General features: G+C 47.0%; 1 pseudogene; it reads right to left on the bottom strand.

Moving 5' to 3' along the window:
• Window positions 1-3,253: 3,253 nt before the first annotated feature.
• Window positions 3,254-5,764, bottom strand: LOC144133512 (uncharacterized; annotated as a pseudogene).
• Window positions 5,765-26,986: the final 21,222 nt, after the last annotated feature.

Below are 26,986 nucleotides of genomic sequence, written 5' to 3' on the forward strand. Positions count from 1 at the left end.
GGAGCTTCTTCTGCGCCTCCCTGTAGCTGCTGGGCTGGCATCGTCTAGCGCGCTCTTTGGGTACCTGAAAACTCTGGGATTTCTATTGTAATTAATCGTGTATCATTTTTTTCTTAATTACAGGCGTAACGCTAAGAGAGCAGGAGTAGGTCAAGAAACAAATTCGAGTTCACGATGTCTGAGCTACCACAGCGGTGGCCTAGTCGTTTGAGCATCCGCCTCGCATGCGGGAGGCGCGGGGTTCGATCCCTAGTGTCGCCGGGCACACACCGGGGATACAATGGGTACCAGCTTTTCCCTGCCTGGTGCTCGGCTTCCTTAGTGTGAAATGCTTGGGAAATGGGTCGCTGACCCCACGTTGAGCCGAACGAAAAACCGTGTGCCATGGCGCTCTTTGGCCACAGATGCCCTTGCGCCGTGATAATTAATCATCATCATGATGTCTGAGCTGAAATCGAGGATAAATACGACATAGACAGGGCATGTAATGTGAAGAAAAAAGAACCAGTGGTCTCTCCGGGTAACGAACTGGATTCCAAGATACGGCAATCGCAGCAGTAAGTCAGGTGGGCGGGCGAGATTAATAACATTGCAGCGATAAGGTCGTCCCATCTCGCACATATATGGGTCTTTGTCGTGGATTTCACGTAGTTTTTCATTTGAAAGTCGTGCACAAGCCCACGTGGGTCGTTTTAGATTGGTGATGATGAAAAAAAAAGCAGCCACGAAAGCACCTTCCGCCCATTTTTTTTCTTTTTTGTAAAATGCATGTGTTATGGCGAACTGCACCGCTGGATATAAGCAAGGTGTGGACACAGTGCCACAGTGACTGAAATAACCACTCTCGTAGGATACTTAGGTTTCCTCGTCGTTGCTGCTGCTGCCTTCTGAGCTACTTCAGCCGCTGCCCAAATTGATCAGAGTGAGTGTAGATACTCGATCTGGCGTCCCCCATTAAGCAGTAATTAAGCAAAACCCCAAAAGTTAATTAGCGATTTTTCAAATTGCTCTAGAAACAGCTAAATTGGCTTTGCCAGTCTGGAAGTGGTTCTAGGAAAATCCGCATCTGATCAAGTATTATGACCTCCCGAAGGTAATTTCTTCGTAGAGAATTTAGCAGACTTAAACTGTTGTCCATTCTGGGCCAAAGGCATGGGAGCATGTTGCGGACATACAGTATACTGAGCCATGGTAATCAGGCCATCGATCGCCGCCTTCTGTTGTGGCCAGAACGGGTTGATGTGGGTGAGTGAGTACTCAGGCTGATGATGGTGGTGGTGGTCAGTGCCAATGGGGTGCTCGTAACCACACTAATATACACGGCGAAGCCGTGCCAGTTTTTTAAATCGAGATTCATTTCTTGATTTAAAACTTTATTAATAGACTTCAAAAGCGGGCAAGGTGTTTGGGGATTAGGATAGATTAGAGATGTGAGCAGCAGTTGGCATTCCTCAGTCCAGGAGCCCGTTGGCCTCAGCTGCCTCTTTTGCCCGTTAAATCTGCGGGTTTGAGTCAGCCGGAAGATCCTAGCTCTGCGTATGAAGAGAAAAGTCGTTCTCAAAAGCCCAGCAGCGCGAGAAGATCCCGTGCTTTCCCCTGCGCGAAACGGAAACTGGGCGAATGGGGCGCGCGGGAGGCCCATTTAAAGGCCCTCGCTTTAGGCCCATTGCGTTCGCATCGTCCTCTGGTGGCGTGACTACGGCGTCAAATTCGAACTTTCTGCGCTGCTCTACGAAGGCGCTGACTCACTTTTACTTCGTCGTCCTCAAAAGTAGCGGCCACGCTAAAGTAACATGTTCCCTGTCTGAAGAGGCAAGCAACAACGGTGCGTCAATTGACGCCGACGACGCAGCCGAAAGCAAGCTTCGACGAAGAGGAACAACAGACGAAGCGTCTCAAGGGGGTATATCTTTACTAAATGTCGGATACGATAGCAGCTGCTATGTGTTAATCTACGCTGCACTCGCGCACCAGCCGGCCCCGTTCACGGCCCTCATGTAGTTCTTGAAGTGTGGCTCCATCGAAGGGGGGTGTCCAGTGATTCAAGCACAGGCGGAGAGGGAAAGAAGAAGGGGGAGAGAGAAAGCGGCTTGTGGTCTGTTTTGCACGTGGTTTTAGACAAAGGGGTGTAGTTATAGTGTGCAAAGATCTGAATACACTCACAGTGAAAATAAATAAAAATAGTGCATACTAGAAACATCACCGATCTTATCCGGTAGGCGGAAAAGAGAAAGAAGAAAAAAAAACGTTCTGAACGGTTTAGAGCCGTTTTGGTTTCGGGGTGGCTGGAAGCTTTCTTTACTAGTGAAGGCTGCCGGGGTGAGACTACACTGTCTCCCATTGTTATTGGGTAGACTTGGAAGTGATTCTTAGTACAATTCACGGTGAAATTTTCGAAACGATAGAGAAGAAATATTTCGACTGCCACTAAAGACAAGAATAAAAAATGGTTGCCTGCTTCGGATTCATGCAGTCTCTACATTACAGCTTGCCCTTGTGTATGTTTACATGAGAAAATTAAGGGTTTTGTGTGAATATTTTTCGCCCTACATTAGTTCACACAGCGGACGACTAAAAGACGTCTGCCGTATAGCCTGCATGCGTGCACTTTTTGGCAACGTGTGCGTGCGTGAAAGGATACAGCAACGGTACGGTAAGCCGAGACCGTATTGACAAGCGTAGACAGATTCTTTCGGCAGGTAAAGCTCTACAACGCCGTGTTGTGGCGCCCAACAAACCAGGACCACCAAACGTTCCTGCAAACATGTGGTTCCGCGGGTTTTGTGCCCTTATCTAAGACCGCAGCAATTTCGAGTTGTCATAACTGAAGCGCTTGTTACTAATTGTACAAATCGCAAACTGTAATCGTCGACGTCGCCCGCTGGTAAGGATGCCCTACGAGATGTGCTGTTTTCACGGAGGCCGCGATGAACAGAGGCAACACCACCTAGACTTTTTAAGGCCTCTCCACGCTTGCGTGACGTCACCGCACTGCGACGGCCCAGTAGGTTCGGCTTCCGCGCTCGCACGCAGTTCGCGCATTTCAAAGTGCTGATTATGTCTCTCGAAAAGAAAATTACTTTTTTTTTTAAATCGTGTTTTGCTTGCCCACACCCTAACCGAATGTTTTTTGTTCGTTTCTTTGAAAGTATAAGCAGTTACATTTTAGCAAACTTTTACTGACTTTATATCAAAGCGCGCATGTGTGAAGATACGTTCGTAATATTTTTTTTTTGAAAATGAACAACGCAGAGGACTTTCACAAGTCGTATTTTATTTTCAGATGAGAAACACGATCAGTAGGAGTAGGAGGTAAGGAAACTGTTACAGCACTGAATCATAAAATGCAGTAAGTGAAGCCAACAACAGAAAAGCTGTAAACAGAAAGCAAACAAAAGAAAATATGCAGAATATATAATAATACAATGTAAAAACTGGTTTCGAAACTAAAAAAAAAACTAACAAAAACAGTCACAAGCACACAGAGTAGTCAATTCTTCAATGTCTTCAATTTTCTCTTTTTTTCTTTTGCAGCCTTTTCAACTATAAGTTGAAAATTTTTTCTTTTACAAAGGTTATTTAGAAGCGTGTTTGCTGCTGCACTTAGGACATAGTGCATTACCAACTGTGGAGTGCGCCCATTCTCACACACATCAAAGTCAATGCCGTCGTTTAACACATCATGTGTGAGTGCCAAGAGAGCCTCCTTTTGATTTGGTAGTGCATGAAACTGTGTCGCATGCTGTTCGCTTCTCAGTTTGTCAAGAACTATCTCAGCAGTAAGAACAGCATTTACTATGGCAGGCTGTGGAAACTTGAGACTACCACGAGTCATGGCCTTGACTAACTCCCCACCTTCTACTTCAATTTCATCTTCTAGGATTAAACTTTCTTTGCAAGTCATGCATGACAGCTTTTTGAACGCAGCGTGGGCACAATAGCCAGCAACGTAAGTGGTTGCTGGGAGATTTGGCACCTTCGCATAATCGTCGTCCGTTACCTCAATGTCAAACACTTCAAGTACTGCATCGTTTACTGCCACCGCATCTGTTGCAGCCTCAAACTCTGGGAGCTCCAGAATGTTCTGCAGACGAAGCTTTCGCTCCGACTCATAGACTTGTCTTATGGAAATGTGGTATTGCGCACCGGAGAGTTGGCGGTATTTGCCAAACCTCTCTTCCAAGCAATCAGTCTGAAACTTTCCTAAAAGTACATACTCGAAGTTCATTTCATCTAGGCAATACCTAGTCACCTTTACCAAGGTGTCTGTCGTGAGTCTCTCTGTGAGTCTCTCTTGTAAGTATGCCTGTGTCAAATTTGAGAGACTGCCACAGATCTAGCCACTCCACTATACTTAACAGAAACTGGATCTGTGGACTTGACGCTGATGTAATCGGTGACTGCAGCTCATCACGAAGTCGAGTACCCTTGTTGCATGTCTTTACATTTACAATGTTCCACCACTTTGTTATTGTTTCAAGGAACTGTGCAGTACCAGACACATGATCTAGCTCAAGTCTGGGCCCACATGCTCGCAGAGCTGCTGCCGTAGACATGCTGAAAATCGTTAACGCAAGCTTGACATTCTGTCGCTTAATATTCGATGGGTTCAGAGATTTAGACGAAAGTGTTGGTGCTGATTTAATCAGCTGGCCCTGTTCTTTCGAGTGAAGTTCTTGAAGTGTTTTAAATGAAGCTGTAAGTATAGGTGGCTTTATATTAGGTCCTGTGGCTAGGAAAGAACATGCATGTTCCAACATTTCGCTGATTGATCCAGTTGTTCCTGACGCATTTTATTAAGTGTACAGGATCAATAAGAAAAAAGAGAGGACGTTTAGAGTCTGCAGGGTGTGGATACACACTCTGAAGTTTGCAGGGGGCCCCAAAAAGTGACATTGTTTTCCGGTTGATTGAGTTATTGTCAGCTATGACTGCGATTATATGCAACCCAACATGCTCTAGCTGAGTAATGATGCTATGCAGAATAGTGTGAAGCTGCTGTGCGTTGATACGCTCTACTGGCAGTATGTGCACAACATTCTTCTGACGCGAAAGCAAGCTTTGCATCATAAAAACATGGGCTGTTTTTGCTGCATTAGGGCTATTTGTAGCTGCACCAACAATTACTCCTCCCTTATAATCAAAATACGGCTGCAGGTGAATTTCCTCCATCATGAGTACAATTTTTTCATGCTCCGTCATTGCTGCGACAAGCTTCTTTGCATACGATAGGAAAGAAGTGCCTTGCTGTTCAGCTGCCGGGCTTACGCTGTAGGAGTTACATATACGACATATTGTAGATTGATGGGGTAATCTAAGGTTTCCGGAACTGTGAAGGAACCTATAAGCGTGCGGAGAAACTGTAAATAAAATGCTTGAGAATACCAGCAACTCTGCAGAATACCGGAATGACCTGCTATGCTTGACAAGAAGAGAAACTTGCTCTTTCAAAAAACTAACTGCATTGGGTTGTTCAACATCTGCCAGTTCACAATTAAGGCATCTTCAAGCAGGGAAAGTGCCAACTTAAGCAAACCATCAATTTTTTCTTCATGCTTAGACAACAATTTTCCGTGAAATGACTCTACAGCATCCAGCAGACCTATCAAGCAACGGATATCATGTACTGTGTGAGGGATGGTATCTATGCCATCAATTGTAGTCAGCTGCACATTTCGGTAATGAACTTTCACCGTGAGGTTCTCTAAGACCGTGACTGACGACAAAACACGAGGGACGTCATCAACAGCAAGATTGAGAAAAAGGACGCTGGCAGGTCGAGAAATAACATTCCAAAAATCAGAAAGCTTGGTTTGAGGAAGGCACTCCAATAGAACTTGGAAACTGTCAATCTTGTTCTTTGCATCTTCCTCCTCGTGTCTGGAGTGACATGGCGATGGCGTCTCGTAAAGAAGCTGCTTCAAGACGCATTCTCTTTTCAGTCGGTGCTTCTCGGGACGTAGTGGCGGGCTCAGAAAGGTACGCGGGACAGTTCGGGAATACACTGGGAATGGCGTCGGAGCTGAGACGAGCGATCTTCAATTTTGCCTCGACGACTTTGCCCGTTTTTGAGTCCACATACTTAGAAGAAGTCCGAATGTCTGATTCTTTAAAGTGCCGCCCGCAGACCTGCAAAAGCCCAGCGCAGATAAGGTTAGCATATTTAAGATGATTAATTCCATGGGTGCAATAGCAATTAGCGCAGTGAAATATTTCAAATTTAGAATATTTCCAGCTCGCCCACTAGGCCATGTTGTAGCGCATTATGTACACAAAGCTACGTCGCGGAATAAATATCACGCTTTTTCGACTTACCACTGAGCGCTTTCCGGGTTCGAAATCAGCACGTGGAATGGCTTTCAACCATTGCCTCCTTCTGTCAGCATCAGTTGGGAAAGTGAAGACGCGCACAGTCTTTTCTCCATCGTAATTCCCGCGGCAGCCAGGAACACAACAGTGTCCTGGCATTTTAACAAATGGCTCAGGAACTGTCACACGCGCACAGCACTTTCACAGACGTTTCCCAGGATTGCACTTCGAGAATTCACAGCCCGCAAGGAAGCTTCAGCAAATGACACAGAAAGAAAGAACGGCGGAACAGCATGTAACTCACGACACGTGCAGCACATGTTCAAACACGACGGTAGTGATGTTTACAGCAATCGCGATGTCTCCTTTCAAATGATTGCTTTCAACAATTTACTAGAAAAACTGGACAAAGCAAGCTTTTAAAAGATTGAACAGTTTCCATAAATGCGAACGAAGATTGTTACATTGAACCAGATATCTTTCATGTCTTTTAAAACGGTGAAATTCATTATCTTCAATTTGCTATACCCAAATACGCCTCGGAGTACTCCGCACTTCAACAATTTGAAACAGCGCGGGAGGAGAACGGCGGCAGCGGCCGCCAGGAGGTGCTGCCGCAGCGGTCGGCGGTGGCTGCTCCCGCGTCGTAGTGCGGTGACGTCACGCGTCGGAGGAGAAGGCCTGCGTGCCGGGGGGTCCAAAAAGGAGTTTCATTTCGGTGGAAATAAACGTTTTGATGATGATGATGAAATCGTGCAGAGGCCTTAAAAGCCTAGGTGGTCTTGACAGAGGGCACAGAACGTGACGGAACTTCGCCAGTGTTTCGCACGTTGAGGCTCATAGGGACGTCTTACCCGTGTGGTGTTTGACGCCGCCGGCGCAAAGGCGGTGCGTCTCAGCCCAAGACGCCACTAGTTAATTAGCTAATCAGCGTGACCTTTTAAAAAGCAACGCCGGCCGCGGTTGAGTGTGTTCCTGAAAAGAGTTTTTGCCAAACATCCTCTCTTTAGGAATTTTCGAAAATGCTCGCTGAAACACCCTGTAAATGATTGTCAACCGCTCGAAATTAACTGTCGCAGAGTTCAGTGTTTGTCCTGGCGTCCGCTACACCCCCTGGTGTTGTTCTTTTATTCCGGTTGTTCACTGTAGCTACGACCGAGCACTGCCAAGGCGACCTCAGACACGGTGCAGGGGCATCACCGAGCGTGGCACAAAGCCTAAGAGCGACCACTCAATTCAGATAGTGCGTACATAGTGTGTGGAGGTCAACGTCCCCAAGCAGCACGAGGTCGTTTTGTTTCGGCTTCATCGAAATACAGCTGTCGCGAGCGGGATTCGAACCCGCGACACTGAGATCAGCAAACGAGCGCCAAATTATTCGGCGCTGCAGCACATTTGGCGCTTTTGAAGGGTTTTATTCTGCTATGCAATAAAGGGTTATACGAAAACGAAGATGAGCCATTCCTTTCTCCATTGCTGTTTTGCCGAGTTCCCAGAGGTGTCAGGACTTTGCGATCGACACGGTGATTAGCTGCGCTTGGACGATTTAATCGGAAAAACACGTCTTACCTCATTTCCATTGTCACCTGGCCGAGCGTCGACATGGCGCACCGAAAATAGATGAGCCACATTTGTTCGACGAAATGGCTCACACTTTTTCTTGCCACGTGTACTCATGACAGCCCAGCGCGCAGTCCTTCCTGCAGAATGTGTGAAGACCGCTAGTTGCTGGCTGGTTGAGCTGGTGTGCGTTCATATTCAATGCGGAACATAAAGGAAGAAGGGATAGAAAACTGTTTTATTTACTCGTTCATTTATTTATTTATATCGTCCAATGCGGCAGGCACTGCAATCGGATATTTAACATTGCATATTGTTACAGTAACTTTTGTACACATTAGTATTAGAGATTGTGGGTGCTCGCAGAAGCCCAAGAGCTCATAGGAGGGACACAACAGTCGCAACAATGCGTGGTCAATACAAAATTACAGGTAGTTGACAATCTTAATACAATGCACAGAATTAAACAACATTGCACGCTATATTGAAATGATATGCTAATGTTAAAAACTGACAAGAACGTCATGTATTGCGTGGTCATGTATTGAGTCATGTATTCTAATGCTGTGTTCGAAATCTTACTTGAGACTTGAATTCGTAACCGTAGAGTAACATTGAAAATTCTAATGTTAATATAATCTTCAAACCATAGCCTTAAAAGAACATTGCCAACATTTCTAAGCATTTACGCGTCGCAGAATATTTCTGTTTGTGCGATAGTGATGCTTTCCAAGTAGCAAAACTGTTCAGTTAAATATCTGAGATGGTATTCAAGTAGAACTTTTTTCTGTGTTAGTTGTTCCATTCTTACACAAGTAAAACAGCGCGAATGAAGGTGCCCGAAGGTGTCCCGTATTCGTATCGCCTTCGGGCACCTTCATTCGCGCTGCTAATACTTATATCTGAGATGGCGCTGCTTGCCACAGATCGCGTGCACAGTCCCAAAATTTTACGAGAAAACTCTGCATGTTACCCACTCGCCGCTATTACTTATGGCACCCTTCGCGGCTGGCTGCTTAATCTTGAGGTCATGCTGTATCTTAGAAAGGAACTGTACGAGTTGCACGTATTAGTTGCGCTCTATTTTAGTGCCTGTCGCCTTTGTAGCCCCATGCTACAACTATGGTCTCCAGTATATTCTAGGCACTATGCTACAACGTTATTCTGTAGTTTGATGATCAGATATTCCTATGGTTAAATGTTTAATGAAGGTTAGGAAAAGTTAATCCTAAGTTTATTTATAATGTCTAGGAAATAAATATAAAGAGAGCATTCAGGACAACGTATTAACGTTCGACCGAAACAAAACAAAATAACATGGCAGTATCTTTGTGGGTATATCTTCGCCGATATTAATAAATGCAGTAGATGAAAACTGTGCATGCCGTGGACATAGATGACACTGGCGTCCCTTACGACATGATTATGCTTCTGGGTCTCCACAGTTTATGGAAAGCTCGAATGGCTGTCCGGAATGCTGGTGTTGTTATTCGATCTGTAAGAGAGAGCTTTGTGGAGAGTGTGTGTTACACGAGAAGTGTACCGGGCACAGGCAAACCCACATGTATGGTTGAGTGCGCTCGATGAATTGGTGCAACTCAAGAAATTTTAACTTGTGACCGGCCGAAGGAGCCCACGTTGTTTTAGCAATGTATCGTGCTTGTTTCAATGAAAAGGCGTTAAAAAAAGCCTGTGACGCAACGGATAAAGCGTCTGACTACGGATCAGAAGATTCCAGGTTCAAATCCTGGCAGGCTGGTTACTTTCTTTTTTCCTTATTGGCAACGACGCAGCGAATGATTTGTCATGCTACATGTATCATTATTGCGACCACCACAACGTAACTTAGATCCTCAGGTGGTCGAAATTATTCCGGAGCCCTTCGCTACGGCACCTCTTTCTCCTTTCACTTCCTCCCTTCCCTTACGACGTGGTTCAGGTGCGCAACGAAATCTCAGACAAATCCTGCGCCTTTCCTCAAAAACCAATTTTTCCATTGTGTGCGACGCGACAACGGCCAACATACGGTCTTATTTGTGTGGACACGTGAACCGGCGTTCCTACTTTGGAAATACTGTTGTCTTTGAATATTTGCGTCTTACCAGCCACCGCCCTTGAGAAGTGCAGCGACTCTGCGTTTTTTTTTTCAGCACTGTTATTAATAATTTTTCCTTTATTGCTTCTCCTCTTTCCCCCCTTTTTCTACTCACTTGTAATGACTTGCAAATAAGTTGTAAGACCCAAATTAGACTATTCATCTGTCATCTGGGGAAAACATCAAGCGTATCTAATCATTGCATTGGAAGGTGTTCAAAATCGTGCCGCCGGAATCATTCAATCCGCATATTTATACGACGTCAGTGTTCCATCCTTGAAAGCAAAATCTCGTCTTCCACCCCCTCTTTGTGTTTCCGCTTTCCAAGCCTCGGCCTTTGTCACAAGATTTTATTATTCGTCTCTCAGTCACGCACCGTTTATCACAGCCGCAGCACGCGTATCTCACCGCATGCACCAGTCATCCACTTCAAGTTGCGCGCCATTTTCTGAAAACTGGTTTCTGAAAATTGGTTTTTGAGAAAAGGAAATGACGCAGTAACTGTCTCACATATCTGGGTGGACACGCTAACCGCGCCGTAAGCGAAGGGATAAAGGAGGGAGTGAAAGAAAGGAAGAAAGAAGGAAAGAAAGCGACAAAGAAAGAAAGAAAGGACGTTTTCTGCTTCGTTCTCTTTTAGAGCAGACACAGGCTGGAACGGCCTACCTATGATATCTTCGCCACCGCTTCAGCTGTTTTCCAAGAACGTGTGACTGATCATCTTCAATGCTAAATCACCATCGCCGTTTGTTTTCCTACAATCCTGTATTCATAAAAGCCCATGAACGGGGGATTTTTAGGGATAAAAGCTGAACTAAGCTGACCTGCCGCAGCGACTGTACACAGCGTCAGCGATAGAGGTTGGCACAGGACGTTCTCCACTGCTCTGCTTGGGATGAGTGCTGCTTTCTCCGTCATCGAGCGCCGGGCGCGGAGAAAGACTTGACTCGCGGTGATGCGGCAACTTCTGACCGTCTGGGGCAAAACGCTCCAAGGAGGTTCTTCGACAAGCAGAGAGAGCGAAACCAATATTATTGCCTTGCATTCCTGCCATGCAGCACCCAGCGCTGACGTAACAGCTGCTGCTCTGGCATCCATGGGCAAATCGCAGCCGGCCTCCAAGACACGTGCGAATGGAGGAAAATCGCGCGAGGGAAATTCTGTTTTCATCCCTGCAGAAAAATCCACCTTCTATCCCGAGTCACCCCAGTCACGACATTGCCTTGTTGATGCGTATCCGTTGGTGGACAGAGGGACCTCCTTCAGCGAACTCCCGGCGGGGATGGAGCCCTCTCAGCTGCAGCGTCACTGCCGAAGCTGAAAGGCTAATAAACTTATCACCTGGTATATCGAGGAGAAAATTTGTGCACCACTGCAGTGGGAGGTATTGCTGCAGACCACCGAGTTCTAGTTCTGTGTGGCTGGCTAGCGCGCTCATGAGAAACTGTGGGGAAAGGAAAGGCACAGTACCACTCTCGTTCAGGGCGCACACCCAAGCCGCACCATGAGGGGAGGGATGAAGGAGGGTGCCTTTTTTTTTAAAGAATGCTGTAGCCCTCACTTAAGGGCCGTTACAGGAGAGGAATTAAAAAAATAAAGAAAAGAATTTCAGGCACAGACAATAAAGCATTACAAAACATGGTCAAAGCATGCATCTACACGGAGACAACGCAAAAAAACAAGGGTGAAAGCACTGATGGCGATACAAGAAATCATTTCTTCTCTGGTTGCCCATCGTACAATTAAAAAAAAAATTAAACACTGACATTTTGTGCTGCTGCAGTGCAGTCCGGGAGGCCATTCCACAAATTAACTCAAGAAAAAAAAAAGTTTAGGAAGCCATCTAGGCGTGCATGATAAGGCTGGCTGTATTATCACACTGTGGTTCAAACCTGAACTGCGTTTTATAAATTCGCTTCGCAGCCCAAAAAAGTAAGTTCGTTCGAACAAAGTCAGCTTTCTGTAGTTGAGCGAGACCTCTCGGCTCTAGCGAGGTTAAATATACAACAAGCAAGCCCGTTTGCGCGTGCTTGTGCAACGGTACGACTGTGTCCTCCCAAAAGCGACAGGCAGCTCCCGAAGAGCCTTAGGCCTACTCGCGACAATGCGAATTCTGTCGGTCTGCGACTGGGGAGGGCCGTCGGTCTAGTCGCAGACGGCTTGCGATCGAGTTCCGTCTGGTTGGAATTCAGTCGCAGCGTCGGTGTGTTCGCTCTGCGACTGACCATTGGGAAGCGCCGAGACGGCGTGCGACGTGCAGTCACGTGGGAACTGTTACCGCGGTGGAAGCAAAACTGTTTATCCTAATCAAAACATACGGAATAATGCCCTGCATCTAAAAATACGCAGGTCATAAAATCATCAACACATTCCGTGTGACATTTCTGTCGCGTTTAATAATAGGTTGCCTATGCAAACACCAAGGAACCTTGCCGGTTCTTGCGACCGAATTCGTTGTGTCAGTGTCGCATGTGAAAGCAGTGACCGAAAATCGCACTGCGGCCTCACCGACTACAGCGGATATTTTCGGTCCAGTCGCAGCATGTGAAACGGGCCTCAGGCGATATTCCTTCGCGACAGTCGCGCGATGACGACGCCGTCGCCCATCGCTGCCGCAAACCGCACGAAGCGACGGGGCTCGGCGTCGGAGCGGCGCGTTTTCAGTGTTGCTCGATTGCGGCAGCTTCAGCGTTCAGTCATTTTGCGTTAATTAACGCGTAGAACAACGCTCTTAAGGCTTCATACAAGATAAAACACAAAACATTGAAAAATATATTTAGGTAATAATTTTATATTTAGTCTACACAGTCACGTGACGCAGAAAACTGCGCCCGAGGGACGCTGCGATGAGGCGCCAGGCGACATTCCTGCGCTCTTGCGACTTATAGTGCGTGTAGGACATACCCACAACACCCTTTACTTTTAAACTTCATTAACGAGCATTTCATTAAATTCTTGCCATGGTGAGGGATGCGTCGGCTGTTGCTCCGCTGAAAAAAAAAATCGACTTTCGCGCGCAAGACGGATCGGAAGTTACTCACCCGCAAGGCCTACCGTCATTGGCTAGTCTCGCACGGCACTTCCGGGCGATGGGCGAAATTTTTTGCCTACCCAGAACCTGGGCGACGCGATGAGCGACAGTGCTTCGGCGGCCCTCAGCCCATCGCGCGGCGTGTCGCCATCGCGCGGCGTGTCGCCGCGAATTTTCGCCTCATGCGGTTACTGCTTTACACTTCCGGGTGCCAACAAAGGGCCAAGGACAATAGCTAGAACACAACGCCACGAGGAGATACGTTTCTGCCAAGGTGACCCTAAGGCCCGTTTCACATGCTGCGACTGGACCGAAAATATCCGGTGTAGTCGATGAGGCCGCAGTGCGATTTTCGGTCACTTCTTTCACATGCGACACCGACACAACGAATTCGGTCAGAGGAATAGGCAAGGTTCCTTGATGTTTGCATAGACAACCCATTATTAAACGCGACAGAAACATCACACAGAATGTGTTGATGATTTTATGACCAGCGTATTTTTAGATGCAAGGCATTATTCCGTATGTTTTGATTAGAATAAACACTTTTGTTTCCACCGCGGTAACAGTACCCACGTGACCGCACGTTGCACGCCGTCTCGGCGCTCCCCAATGGTCAATCGCAGAGCGAACACACCGACGCTGCGACTGAATTCCAACCGGACGGAACTCTATCGCAAGCCGTCTGCGACTGGACCGACGGCCCTCCCCAGTCGCATACCGACAGAATTCGCAGTGTCGCAGGCGAAAATCGCATGCATGTGAAACGGGCCTAACGCGAACGGCGCCTACCGCTTCCCGCAGTGTCGCAGCGCCCCGGTGCTTTTCCTGTAATCACGACTGCAATCCAAAACAGCTGACTACGGCACCCGGCTCCCAGAGCCAAAGAGACAGAACAGAGAATATTTACAACTATGTACAAGAAAAATCGGGCCACCCTCCAGGCTTCCGCATTCACTCGCTTCTGGCTTGCTGTTCTCCGTGGACGTCTCGGTCTCGCTCTCCATGAGCGGACCTCGTAGGCTCACCTTCCACAGGTGTACCGATGAAGTGCTCATCAAAAGCTTAGCATGCACGGCAATCCTCCCATGCTGCTATTACGCTCATCTCGCTGTCAAGAATGCATCTTCGCCTTGTTAGCAACTCCGAATTCGGGTCAGGCCTAACGCTGTTAAAAATCCGGGCGGGCATTCCACGAACCGAACTGACTGCCGTCCCTCGTCCCAAGAGCTTGCCACACGTTGGGACGCCATTGTGGAAATACGGGGGAAACAAAGGCCTTTCGCCCCGCCCGCACTCCCACCCCGCGGATGCAGCGTTCCCGCTCGCTAACCGCGGAGGGGTTCGTGCTCGAGGGACAAAGGGAAGGGACGACACAGCGTTAACACTCATATGCTATTTATTACACTTGCAATTAATACACAGAGTGGGCCAGCTAGCTACAAAACATCAACGAGGCATTCCTCGGAAATAGAAGGCTACGTAAGAAGGACTTCCGACTTACCGGCTGGGGCAGGGGCGCGACTTCGGAGGTATCGGCGGCGAACGTTTGTATGCGCCGATAATGGCGGCCGGGTTCTCCCGTGCGCGCCGCATTCTAGAGGCAAAGCCTTTCCCTAGCATTTGCCGGGGAAGGCGACCAGAGCGCGCGTCTGCTGCGCTCGCTTCGCTGCCTGGAACCAGAAGTCCAGCGGCAAGGCACAACGGATGCCCGTGCGCCTGCCGCGGAAGGTGACGGGAGCGTCCGGCTCCAACCACTCACGACGCTGGCCGGATCCCGAAGGGCCTCTCTCCGGTTCCGCAGAATTCCGCGTAACCTACGAGGTGGCGCTCCCGTCGCCGTACCCTTTCCCCCATGAGGGAGACTTCCCTCCTCGCCCAGCCGGGGCTGCCCGTCCCGACGGCCGACGATGAAGATGGGCCGCATCGAAACGGAGGGGGGAAACAGGTTCTCCACAACCTGAGAAACAATTTCAGTCGTCATTTTTCTTGTCGCGTTTCTAACAGTTCCAGATCACAACATTTCGGCATGTCTGATAAGAATCGGCTCTCCGATAACGCGAACAAACAAAACGCACAGCAGTTCTCCGAATTTCTTTGTTTGTTTCCGCCTCCATCGAAATTCGGCCCTCTGCGGCCGGAATATTCGATGCGGTGACCCCGTGCTTAGGAGCCAACCACTGTACCATGGAAAGCCCGCGAGGTGTGCGCGAATATTAGAAATTTCGAATAGTTTGTGAATAACAGAATGTTTTGCTGGGCCAGTTCGTACATGTTACAGGCGCGAAAAGAGACACAACACGAGGCAGAAAAACGGGAGGCATTCCGTTCCGTCTTTCTGCCTTGTGTTGTGTCTGTTTTCGCGCATGTAACCAAAGAAGTTTGTGAACAGCTCGTTATTCGCATCGCGCCGCGCATTTAATGTTAGAACTGCTCGTACGCATACTATTTTAAAATCGCGGATTTTCCTACCCTTCTGAACTCGCAATCAAACGCCTTGCGTTTCTGAGCTGTGTTGTCTGGTTTGGTGCGCACATATTGCTCTTGTCGTAAGTGCTTTCCCGCAGGGCCGATTTCCAGCAGAAGTGCACGTGCTGGTACTGTGAGACCTTGCAGATAAATGCGTTTATGGCCATCGAGAGCCGCGGCACGGCCACCCCGAGCTCACGGAGCAAAAATTAAGTGCAGCACCATGAAGTGTTCCATGTACCGTGCCGCAAACGCAGTCGACAGCTGGCTGACAGTGTTGCGACTGGCTGGCTGACAGTGTTCTTGTGTTCGCGATCGCTACAATACAAGACCTGGCGCGGGCGGAATCGGGCTGTAGTATGTGTGGACATCAGCGGTGTTTTTGCGGCAACAGCATTTGTCCTAAACAGTGGAGGAGAACAACAGGTCCAACTTTTTTGTAGTGTTATTTAAGCGGCGTCTTCCTAGCCGCCCGACCCTCGCGTCGGTGTAAGCCGGAAATGGGCCGGCAACGGTTGATGGGGTCCTGCCCATTCACCAAGGCTGGCTTTTCCTCCCAATTCGCACTCTCGTGTGTGTGTGTGTGTGTGGGGGGGGGGGGGGGCAACTTCCGCAGTGAAGACGCGCCCTTCTCCGTGGCTGCTACTACTCGTTATTTGCGATCACGTTTTACGACGGACCCTTCTGAGAGGTACTGTTGTCCCCCTCATCAAGGGCGTTCGGCGTGCTCGGAAGGGCTGCAGGTAAGCTGCAGCAGCCAAACCACGCAACTGCGCCATTGCGACTCCTATACAGCTGAGGGGCTTTACGTAAAGCGATCCCCGCGCGCCGTCTCGCGGCATAGTTTCGTTTTTGCTTCTTTTTGCTCGTTCGCCTCACAGTCAGACAGGGAGAAAAACTACGCGGTCCCGCAGTGCATCATGCAGGTCACGTCGGGACATGACGTCGGCAGCCCGAGTCACCGCAGCGAGCTGCGACGTCGGGTCTGCAGACATGAGCAGGTCCTCCCAGACCTCGCAGCTCGAGATGGCGTGCTGTCCCTGCGGGGGAGTGTCAGCAGGGCAGCCGTAAAGGATCTGGGAGAGTGTGACGTGAGGGTCACCGCACAGGGAGCATGCAGGGGACGTGCCACAATAGTGGGATAACAGCTGAGGGGATGAGACGTCTGAAAGGGATCTCTTGGGAGTGCGTTAGAGAGAGGTGGGGAGGGGGATAAGTCCGACGGTCCAAACGGGGTACTCGCGTGAGCTCCGCAATGGTGTGCGCCCGCTGCTTCGAGAATCCTGGATGGCGACTGTCCTGAACCCGGCAAATCAAACCTCGGGCCAATTTATCGGCAGCCTCGTTTCCAGGGTTCCCAGAGTGAGCCGGCACCCACTGGAGTTCTACGCTGCGCGGTAAATTTTGGGTAGGGGCGTTCAACAATTGCCAGGCAGGGGTGTGAATCCTGCCCCTGGCAAACTTAGACAGAGCCCCTTTGGAGTAGCTGAAGATGTATTGGGCGTCTTAATGTGCTAGGGCTGGGTCGATGGCGGTCTCGTCTGCCTCCTCGGGCGTAGAACCCGAGGGAAGACGGTGTGTTAGGGGATGGGTTAAGGTTTGAATGTAGGCAACTGCTACCGCTTCATGCGCTGTACATGCGGCGTCTACGCAAACGGCATTGTGGGCTTGCCCGTAATATTTATGGAGGGTACTATCGGGAGCTACGCGGCGAGGGATATGATATTGGGGATGGACGTTTCGAGGAAGGGGTTTCACAACGAGAGGTGTATGGATGTGTCGAGGAATGGCTATAAGGGTTGACTGGTTAGCCGGTACGTTGATGCGAAGGATGAGAGGTTATTGCGGCCAGTGGCGCTCGCAGCAAGTCTAAGGTACTAGCTGTGTCTGAAAATGCGCGTCAACCATTTCCTGAATGGTGCTATGCATGCCTAGTGCAAGGAGTTTGTTTGTGCTAGTGCAGCGAGGTAGGTTTAGGGCTGCCTTAGTCGCAAGGCGGATCATGGCGTTCACGCGTTCGGTTTCCGAGTGTTCAATTTGAGATGCGGTGTTGCGTATAGAATGCGTCTAAGCGTAAATGCATGCACTACTTTCATGTTGTCCGCTTCGTCTAAACCCTTGTTAAGGGAGGATACTCGGCGCAGAAGGTGCAACACGGATTACTGCGACGATGGAACTGCATCAACACCCGCATCAAAACTGACGCCGTCCATTAGCACGCTGAATGTCATTGTATTCATTCCTTTATTTATTTCACAATTCTGCAGTCTCCTCCTGGTGTCCAAGCAGGGCTGGGAAACGAAACATAAACCAAAACACAAATACAAAAAGGCAAATAATAAAAATCATGCATTCACACTTTTCAAACAGGCAATAAAATCCGCTGCATCCTTCCACCAACAACACTCTGTAGAAGCCTATACGACCGCCTCTCTTGTTAAAATTTACGAGTTTCTGAAGCTGAAGGTAGCGCTTTTGTGAAATCATGCTTAGAACGCCCCCGGATATGACCGCCACTCTTGTGAACCATTGGAGGTGGCCCGAAAATTTTCGAACAGTGACTGATCGAATATGCTTCCATTCGATTCGCTGAACGAATGAAATATCGCATGCTTGAAGCTATTCGAAACGAATCTAATCCGTTCCTAAGTTTTCGAATACTTTACGAGTTCGGTCGAGGTGGGCTGTAGTATTTTTCTACCACTGCTGAAAAAAAAAAAAGCGCTCGCTCCGACACCGCACAGCATGCCGCCGCGATGCGTCTGCGCGGGAAGGTGGGTTCAGCGCCGCGCCGCGGTTCGTCCGTGTGGCGGCGCTTCTGATGCTCATAAGACTGGACAGCGCGACGGCTAGGATTCCGCCCAGTTTAAAAAGCCCTCCCTTCGAGCCTTGTATCGGAGGCCCACGGCTGGAACTCTTGTCGCTCTCATCATCCGAGAGGTGTCGCTCGTTAGTTCGCTGTCGTCATCAGTAGCAAAAGGCAATTTTCCTAAACGTATGACTTTACAGTTACAGAGTTGATATACTGACTTTGTGACTCGGTGTTGCGTGTCCCCTAGCGGAGATATCGGTGTGGCGTCTTTCCGCAGCTACAACTTTAATTCTGGGACTTTGAGCGCCGCCTCTATCTTCTGTTTCGCTGTTTTGCGTAAATATTCGTTTTGCACGAATATTGGTACAAGCAGCGAAAAATCACAAAAATATTCCATTCGGTTTCAAAAAGCATTGTCCGCAAACACCTACCTCATATGGGGGGTCAATTCGTAGCATAATAAGCCGAGCATTTTGTTTCCGTGACTCTGCCGGTACAAAGCTCTTCCGAAAAAAGCTCCGGGAAGACCAGGAAGACCAGGAAGCTCTCCGACCTAGTCCTTCGCTAGAAAGAGCTGTAGGGAGCCTTTTCTTTAGCAAACAACACATACGCCAGTAGAATAGAGTCCCGTAGCGCATCATAGCTTTATGTCGCACCGTATATATTCTGTTGTCGAGAAGCTATCAGGTTTCCATTAAATACCACTCAAACGAACTTTTCAGCCAACCGCACTTTTCCGCCATCTCCCGCCAAAACCATATTGTATCCAATACAAATTATGCAAATGCGCTTCACCTCAACGAATTCCAGCACACTCAGCATTCACTCTTGCAGAGAGTGAAGGTTTTGAAAGGTTTCGGGTAAGTATTACCTCAGTAGAAAAGCAATTTTAGCCCGCGAAATCTTGGACAGTGCAATTATGACGCTTCGAGCTTGCAAGACATCGCAGCGCGAATACTTTCTGTAGCAGAAATTCCGGACGCCATGTCTGCTTTAGTTTGGTACGACATACGCAGCTGGATTGCAGTGTAGTAGCCAAGCGCACTGACTCGCGCGTTATTCTCATACCAGGGAAGAGAAAGAATTCGTTTACGAATAAAATTCAACAGGAACTTAATTCTCTAGAGGACCTCCATGGACAAGCCGTGGGTCATCATCAGCAGACTGTCACTCCTGGCTCCTGAGGAGCCCATTTTGTGTTTTCTAGCACTGTGTGCTCATCCAAAGCAGTTTTGCGGTTTTCCAGGCTTGCAGCAGGGGTTCTGAACGATCGTTTTGGTATCATTTCCGAAACCAGTTGAGCCTGTTAGGGGGATAAGCAGTTGAAAGCCTTTCCCTCTACCACAATAAATGCCAACGCGACCTATAAAAGTGTTAAAATTCGCGACTCTCGGGACACCGACACGGACTCAAACATGAGGCATGCGGCATGGCGTTAACAACGAAGATAGGAAAGTCGGGGAAACGGGGAAGACTTTTGAATCCATTGCGATCTGCGTATAACTTTATATCATGCGCTCTGAAATAATTTTCAGCTTAGACAAGACTGTACACTGTTAATTTTGTCTTGTGGCTTACTGTTAGACAAGAGCCTATGAAACACTTCTTCTAATATACACCATATGAAATGCGCTTCTGGAGAGTCAGATTGTGTCCCAATAAATTTACAGTACGTTGTAATGTACACCCAGCAATCACTGCTTCTGTATTTTTCTTCAATAACCATACCTTTTATATTTTATATATCTGCTTCTGAAATTGCCCCTACAACGGCCCCTAATTTCTGCATCCCTTCCCTCACGGCACGGTTCCGTTGTCCGCCGAGAGAGTGAAGTAGTTACTTGCGGATTCGCCACACTGCTGTCTTCAGCAGCAGGCATTCATTACCTTTTTCGCACCTTCACTGTACCACTTGCACTTCCATTGAGCGGCCTTGACTGCACACACCCGCAGCAAGTCCCTTTCCCCCTTTAAGGCCCTCGTGAGCCGTGTTCTGCTTTCAAGTCACGCGAAAGTGAGGGTCAGGCGCGCCATCACCTGATCCAAGCCCCACCCTATCAACTGTCCGGATATCTCGGCAGCTGCATAAGACGGTCCGTACTCATGCAACGCTTTCATAGCCTCCCATTATTTCCGTCCTCCTTCCCCTACCACCCGGAGTGTTTGGCTTCACGGGCCATTGCGGAGCAAGCGCTCCTTTTCACTGGGCTCTAGTACTCACCCCGAATGGAGTTTTTGAACGCTACGACGAAACAGCGCTGACGTGCGGGGCGGAAGAGGAGACGAACACATGCGCTGGACTAACAACCAACAAGCCCGACTCAGCCCTCTCCATGAAGTTTTTCCTCATCCTGCTTCCCCATTGGAGCTGCAGCTGCAACCCCCTTGTGGCGCCGATTGTGGCTACAGCAAAGCCTACAAAAAGCAAAGCTAGAAAATTGCGCTGTAAAGGCGTCGCAAGCACATAGAACTTCCGTAGGGTACATACTTGACTGTGGAGAATACAAGAGTTTTTCGGAAAATGACTACATTTTGTCAGAACTGTTTTTCCCAATACACACTATATTTTCACTGTACCTCATATTCATGACGCATTCAAAGCTTCACGTATGCCGTCTTTCTTCAAGCACCGAGAGCACACGTCCGCATAATAAATGCATAAAAACATAAATTAGCTCTTGCTTCAGTGCAAATGTTTATCTGATGGCAAAAGCGATCGCCAAACGCCAACGGGCACAGTTACCACTCACTCTTATGTCACATCTGCGCTCACCGATGTAACTGGTAAAACAGCTGCGTGTATGTATTGGCTAGGCTCGTAGACAACTCGCACAAAGGGCCGATGTCATCTAGACTGCCTTGTCGCACGCATACCTCAAATGAACGTTGGTGTTGTTCGCGACCTTCATCCACCTCGGCGGTCTTCCCATTGCACTCCTCCGCCATGTAAATCCAGCTTGCATGCCTTTTGCTAGCAGGCCGAAGCGAGATGCGCTGAAAAGCGGCTGTGAGCCGCCCTGTGCTCTTCGGCGTGGGCTTTACCAACGGGAAGTGCAGAACGCAAGCACACTACTCAGACACGCATCGTTGAACGCAGCGTGATGATAGGAACACCGGTCAGCAGACCCGTCCGCTCCGCGGACGTCGCTGGTAGTGGTTGCCGTTACCTCTCCGAGACACGGTGAACGCAGATGACAAATACACCGCTTACGCACTCCACACAAGAATACCAACGCGACTCGCAGAAGTGTAAAAATTCCCGAGCTGACAGCTGACCACCAACAATCAAGCGTTCTACACGCGACCTGGCTGGACATGGCTACCAGGTTGACGACATTAGCGACGTTTGCGAGCGTTGGCGTTAACAAAGAAGAAAGGAAAATCGGGGGCACAGGGGAAACAGTTTTCTATATAAATGTTCCACCATATACAAGTTGACTTTTTCGTCTTGGACAAGACTGTATACTCTTAGTTTTCTTGCCGCTACTCAAGCGCGTATGAAACACTTGCACTAATACAAACAATATGAAGTGTGCTTCTGGAAAGTCGAACTGTGTTCGAATAAATTAACTTCATGTTCTGATGTGCGCCCTGCGGTCACTACTGTATTTTTCTTCAATAACCTTACATTGTATGTTTTATCAATTGCTTCTGATATTTTCTCTACTATGTCCCCTATTTTCTGCACCACTTCCATCATGACATGGTGTAGGTGTCCAGCGATAGAGTTCATGCACCTTTCTTTTCCTCCTAAACAATTTATTAATTTTTTTCAACTAAGTGCACTGTCCGCGGTTTCGGCGGTTTTTGTTTCTGCTGAGAAATTTTCTGGCAACGCAGGTGTCGTATGCATTCCATTTGCATTCTCTTGTGCGAACATAAACGCCGTAGAGACGGCTACCAAGTCTAAACAGTCAGCTCATGAGCCTCGAGCCTGTGCGTAGAGCACTGCTAGTTTACTTTAGAACTGCACCCATGAAATACGGCCAGTACGGTGCACAATTTCCAGAATGCAAAACTGGCTCTAAAATAAAGAGAAAATTGATAGTTCCCTTTATTTTTGAAATCGCGTTTTTAATAATATAAAAAAAATTTTACTTCTGATATGTGTTATTGTCGAAAACAAGTTTAATTAAAAGGAGAGTAGTGCTTTTACCTGGCAACAAAGACTGAGTTTGTGGCCAGATTATTGTGAATTTGCAATGTGGCCAGATTTAAAGACTTAAAAGTGCGCATTAACAATGTATCAATTTACTTGGTACAATTCAAATATTTATTAACAATAAAATTTAAATGTCGAGCGGATAGCACGCGCGTAAATTCGCATCATTTAAAATTTATTGCACCTTGTTGTAAGACTTTAGCACTTAAAGTTTTACATGGTTGCCAAGTTTACCAGTAATTTAAAAAATAGGTTTTAGAGCGGCGTACGCTTTTTTTTATTTAATATAAGGCAATAATTGTTTCTGTGTCTGAGGTATAAGTATAATTTTGTTTCAGGCGCTCTCAAAATTTTTTCTTGATTACGCGGGCTGGCTACGAAGGTGTGGCTGGAGTCCATCAACATCGTTTGACAATCGGTGTGCTGTGTTGTTCTCGTCTTGACGTAGCCGATTGATGAGCCGATAGGGACCAGTAGAGAACTCATTGCTCATTTATATGAGTAAGTAGGTGGAGAGAAGCACCCAAGCATCTCATATGGCGCACTTGTTTGAAAGCAGGGACTGTAAACTAATGCTTTCGCTGTTTGCTGGTACGGAGCTGGGCATTCACGAAAAAGTGGCTGTGCATGTTGCATGTTGCGTATAGCAATTATCTGACACTCCAGCGGAAGCCACAGCTGACGCCAGTTATTTACGGTCTACATCATGGCAATTTCGCGTATGAATGCAGTGTACCTTATAGCGCGGCGTGTCTGCTTCTCCCTTGGTGACCCCGCCAGAGCGTCGTCTGCTGTCAACGCGGCCAGGCTTGCTTCGTCGATGCTAACCGCGATGAAACAAATTTAAGCATTAATTTATCCGTGTTCAAAACTACAAACTGTAGAAAAACGCTTTCACGTTTAATTTTCGCCCGAGAGAGTCAGCACTTTCCGAAATTTTCGAAACTATGAACCCCACGGTTCCGTAGCACTGGCAACTGCTGAGAGAGCCGGACTGAGGGCAGTGTGGTGTAAGATGTACGTTTAAACAGTTTATTTCTTCATTGCAGTGCTGGATGTTGCTCATTTCAACGTTCAAGGTGCACTTGGTAGTACAGCTATTTGTGGATTGTCATGGTACATTTTACTGGCGCGAGTCTGTTCCCGCAGTCAACACTAAGTTTCAGCTCAATTGTCATAAGGTAACTATGCTGTTTTCGGCAGCTGCCGTGCACTTTTGGAAGTATTCTTTTTCATCAGCGCCTATATTGAAGCAATGTAACCATGAGCGAGATAATAGGCAGTGCATTTGAGCAGAGATGAGAATTAATGCCACACTAATTGTTTGGCATGCCCTATGTTTTACTGAACATCTACATGGTTGACATTATTAATTCTGTTTGGTGTACCCATTCTTCACGCATCATGAGGTGAAGCCAACCTAGCTAGTGAACACGGGGTGAAGGCAGCGAAGCTGATGCTGCCATGTGTTAAGGCATGCTTGAATTATGGAAGAGATATATGCTGCATCTGGTTGCTGTCACACAAGCACCAGGCTCGTCCTCTCGACTGCGTTTTCGTTGTGTTTATTCATCGCTGAAAGATGGTGGCCCTCAATGGATTGCCTTAAATTTACTTCATTGTGGAAGTGCTGACGTAAAATAATAACAGAAAAAGAAAATCTTCATAGCTAAAAACAAGGGTGTTGATCAGTGGTCGATAATCAGTTTTGAGTTATTTTTTTATACATGTTTCAAGAAATCGGCTACGCGCACTGCCCCGAACAGTTGCCTCGTTCGAACAGTTCTGTCATGCATAAATCAACGAGGTTTTATAGCCTTGAGGATCAGCCTATAAGGGTTAGGCAATTGCTCTCACAAAATAAAGAGCCAAGACAGGCATAGTAAATCTTTCTCGCAGACGGGCAGCTGTCGTACATGGCACATGCCAAATTTCATCCTTTTGCAGCTTATGAAGAGTTAGGCTTCGAACTCCAAACTTTACGCTCTGTCCAAAACCATACAAAGCAATTTTTCCATAGATCATACATGCCTCAAGAGGGATTCTTTGATTTTGTAGAGGCAAAGGTTGCATACTAAAACCTTAAACGTTGTGGTCCATGGATATAGGAAGGAGGAAGAAAGTCTGAGCACAGCTTGAACAAGTGGAGGATGGGAAATATATAGCAGGGAAATGTGCGCAGCATTTATTAAAGATTTATAACTACTGGAAAACCCCATTGTAGGCTGGCATATAGGAACCTTTCATTCGCCGCTTATTTACAACCTTTAGTTTTTGCTGTTTAATTTATGGTTTTCAACCATGTTTGTTGTTTAAAGGTTTCATTGGGTAGCGAAGGTTGCTCATGAGAAAGATCTCAACTTTAGAGGAGAAGATTGAGCAGAGTTTGGTTGCTGTTGTGTGTTGAGTGAACGGCTCGATAGCACAAGTGGAAAAGTGACGGTTATTAGACGTGCTGTGTGTTTTTAAATCCTCGTGGTAACGTAACTGTATCTAATGAAGGGCTCGCACAAAAGCGAAGTTTATTTGAGATGTGGAATTTTTTTAACTGCTCATGGTGGCGTCACTGCTAATACTTTGCATGCTGCTGGTTGATGTACATGCTCACATTACACAGAAGGAGGTTCCGGGATTTCCTGTGTTGGCAGGTATGTCATGCCCATCAAGTGTGCATAGCAGTTGGTTTGCATGTAGCCAAATATTAGTTTAGAGACTTTAAAAGTTGCAGCAAAGTTTTTTTGCTGTCAGAAGGGTGGCTTTTGTTGGGAAAGTTGGGAGCAGTTTGGATTCATAGATATTGATAGTGCATTGGATATGTGATTAGCTGCAGCTAGATACAAAGGGATATTTTGCATTGTATCTAAAATGGATCAATTAAGAAAAGCGTAAGATATTCAGTTGATTGTGGCTTCACTGTGAGGAATATTAATTTGGCAATAATAAGGCAAGTGTCTTTGATATTGTGCATAAAATTGATTGTTGTCATGAAAATTTTTTTGCCTAGCAGTTTCCATTCTGGGCATTTCACCAAAGTTATGTGGAACAAGTGTGAGTTGGCAAAATTTGTGAATACATCAACAATCTAGGAGATGCAAAATAGCAAGGCTTCCAATGAAATGGGAAGGACACACCATTCCATTTCAAATGTGACTAAAACAAAGCTGATGGATTCTTCAGAATATAATTATTGATGTTGTTCTAGTGATTTGCTGTTCTAGTTAGGAAATGTAAAATTTGAAGCAACTCTTGCGAACTAGGTAACAAATTAATGTGCAGATGGGGGGGACTGATCATCACCTGGAACAATGCAACTTACATATCGAACACAAGAGAGCATCCGTGCAAGCCAGCGGTCCTTAATATGAAGCTAGGCAAAGTGAGCATGTGACCTTTAGTGAATTCTGCACCTTCCTTCGCCATACATTTTTCAGGAGGCTTGCCTCTCAGAATTGTGCAAGTGGAACAGGCATACTTACAGCTCATATCCAAAAAGTATTCCAGAGAAAACTTTTCTAATAGGCATCCTTTCCTTGCAGAAGCTCATACCTATTCTCACACACTTTGCTACGATACTGGAGTTCATGTATTGTTGTCTCTATCTTTGTGGCATCTCTTTCTTTCAAGTATTCATCATATGAGCTCTTTCCGTGTGAGTACTATGCACATGTCTCAATCCTGCTGGGGGATGCTTAAATGAAATGAGGAGGCCCACAAGATCAAACTTCAAACTGGGCCTCCTGTTACTAAATGAGCACATGTGCACAACAATTGAAGATGCAAAGTTTAATGAAATAATAAGGAATAAAAAGAACAAGCAATAAAAGATTTTAAAAAATGAAACTGTAGTTGCTTGTAGAATGGCTGAGAACAAGGCATTATTAATGATTTAAGCATTCAAACATATGATGCTGTAACATCATCTTGAACTATAGAACGGCACTGGTGACTTCAGGTATTCCAAGTAGAGATGGTAAAGAACAAAGCTGTCTGCTTGCTTTAATTAGTCCGTGCATTTGTCAGGACACAAAGAGAATGGTCTCTAATGGCATATTTAAACATCATGACAGAATGGTTAGCACGACATGGACATTGCTGGTTTCTATAAATGAAGGCAAACTGGCCTGATGGGCCAGTTATTTTCACAGCCGTACAAGTGAAGAATTGCTTGTGTCTGCGTACTCCTGGCTGAAGTTTGGATCATGCCAGAAGAGGCATGTGCAGGTGTATTGATTATATAGTTTCACAAATAGTGTGTACATATGCTGTGCATATTTAACCACTGTTAACGTTTTTTCTTTTTCTGTGACATCCCCCCCTACAACAATGCTTGTGGGCGATTGGGAGTTCCGTAATAAATAAATAAATAAATAAAAATGTTTCCATAAGACCGTGAAACTCGACAATAGAGTGGTACATTGCAATAGGTCTTGTAACATTGCTTTCATTCAGAAGCTGGGAGTTCACTTCTGCAGCTTAAATTGGGAGTTTGAAACTGTACAGCTGATCGTGCTTGTACTGACTGTGACTCTGGCTATTATCTCTCATTTT

This window comes from Amblyomma americanum, chromosome 1 (genome assembly GCF_052857255.1).
Source record: "Amblyomma americanum isolate KBUSLIRL-KWMA chromosome 1, ASM5285725v1, whole genome shotgun sequence".
Lineage (NCBI taxonomy): Eukaryota > Metazoa > Arthropoda > Arachnida > Ixodida > Ixodidae > Amblyomma > Amblyomma americanum.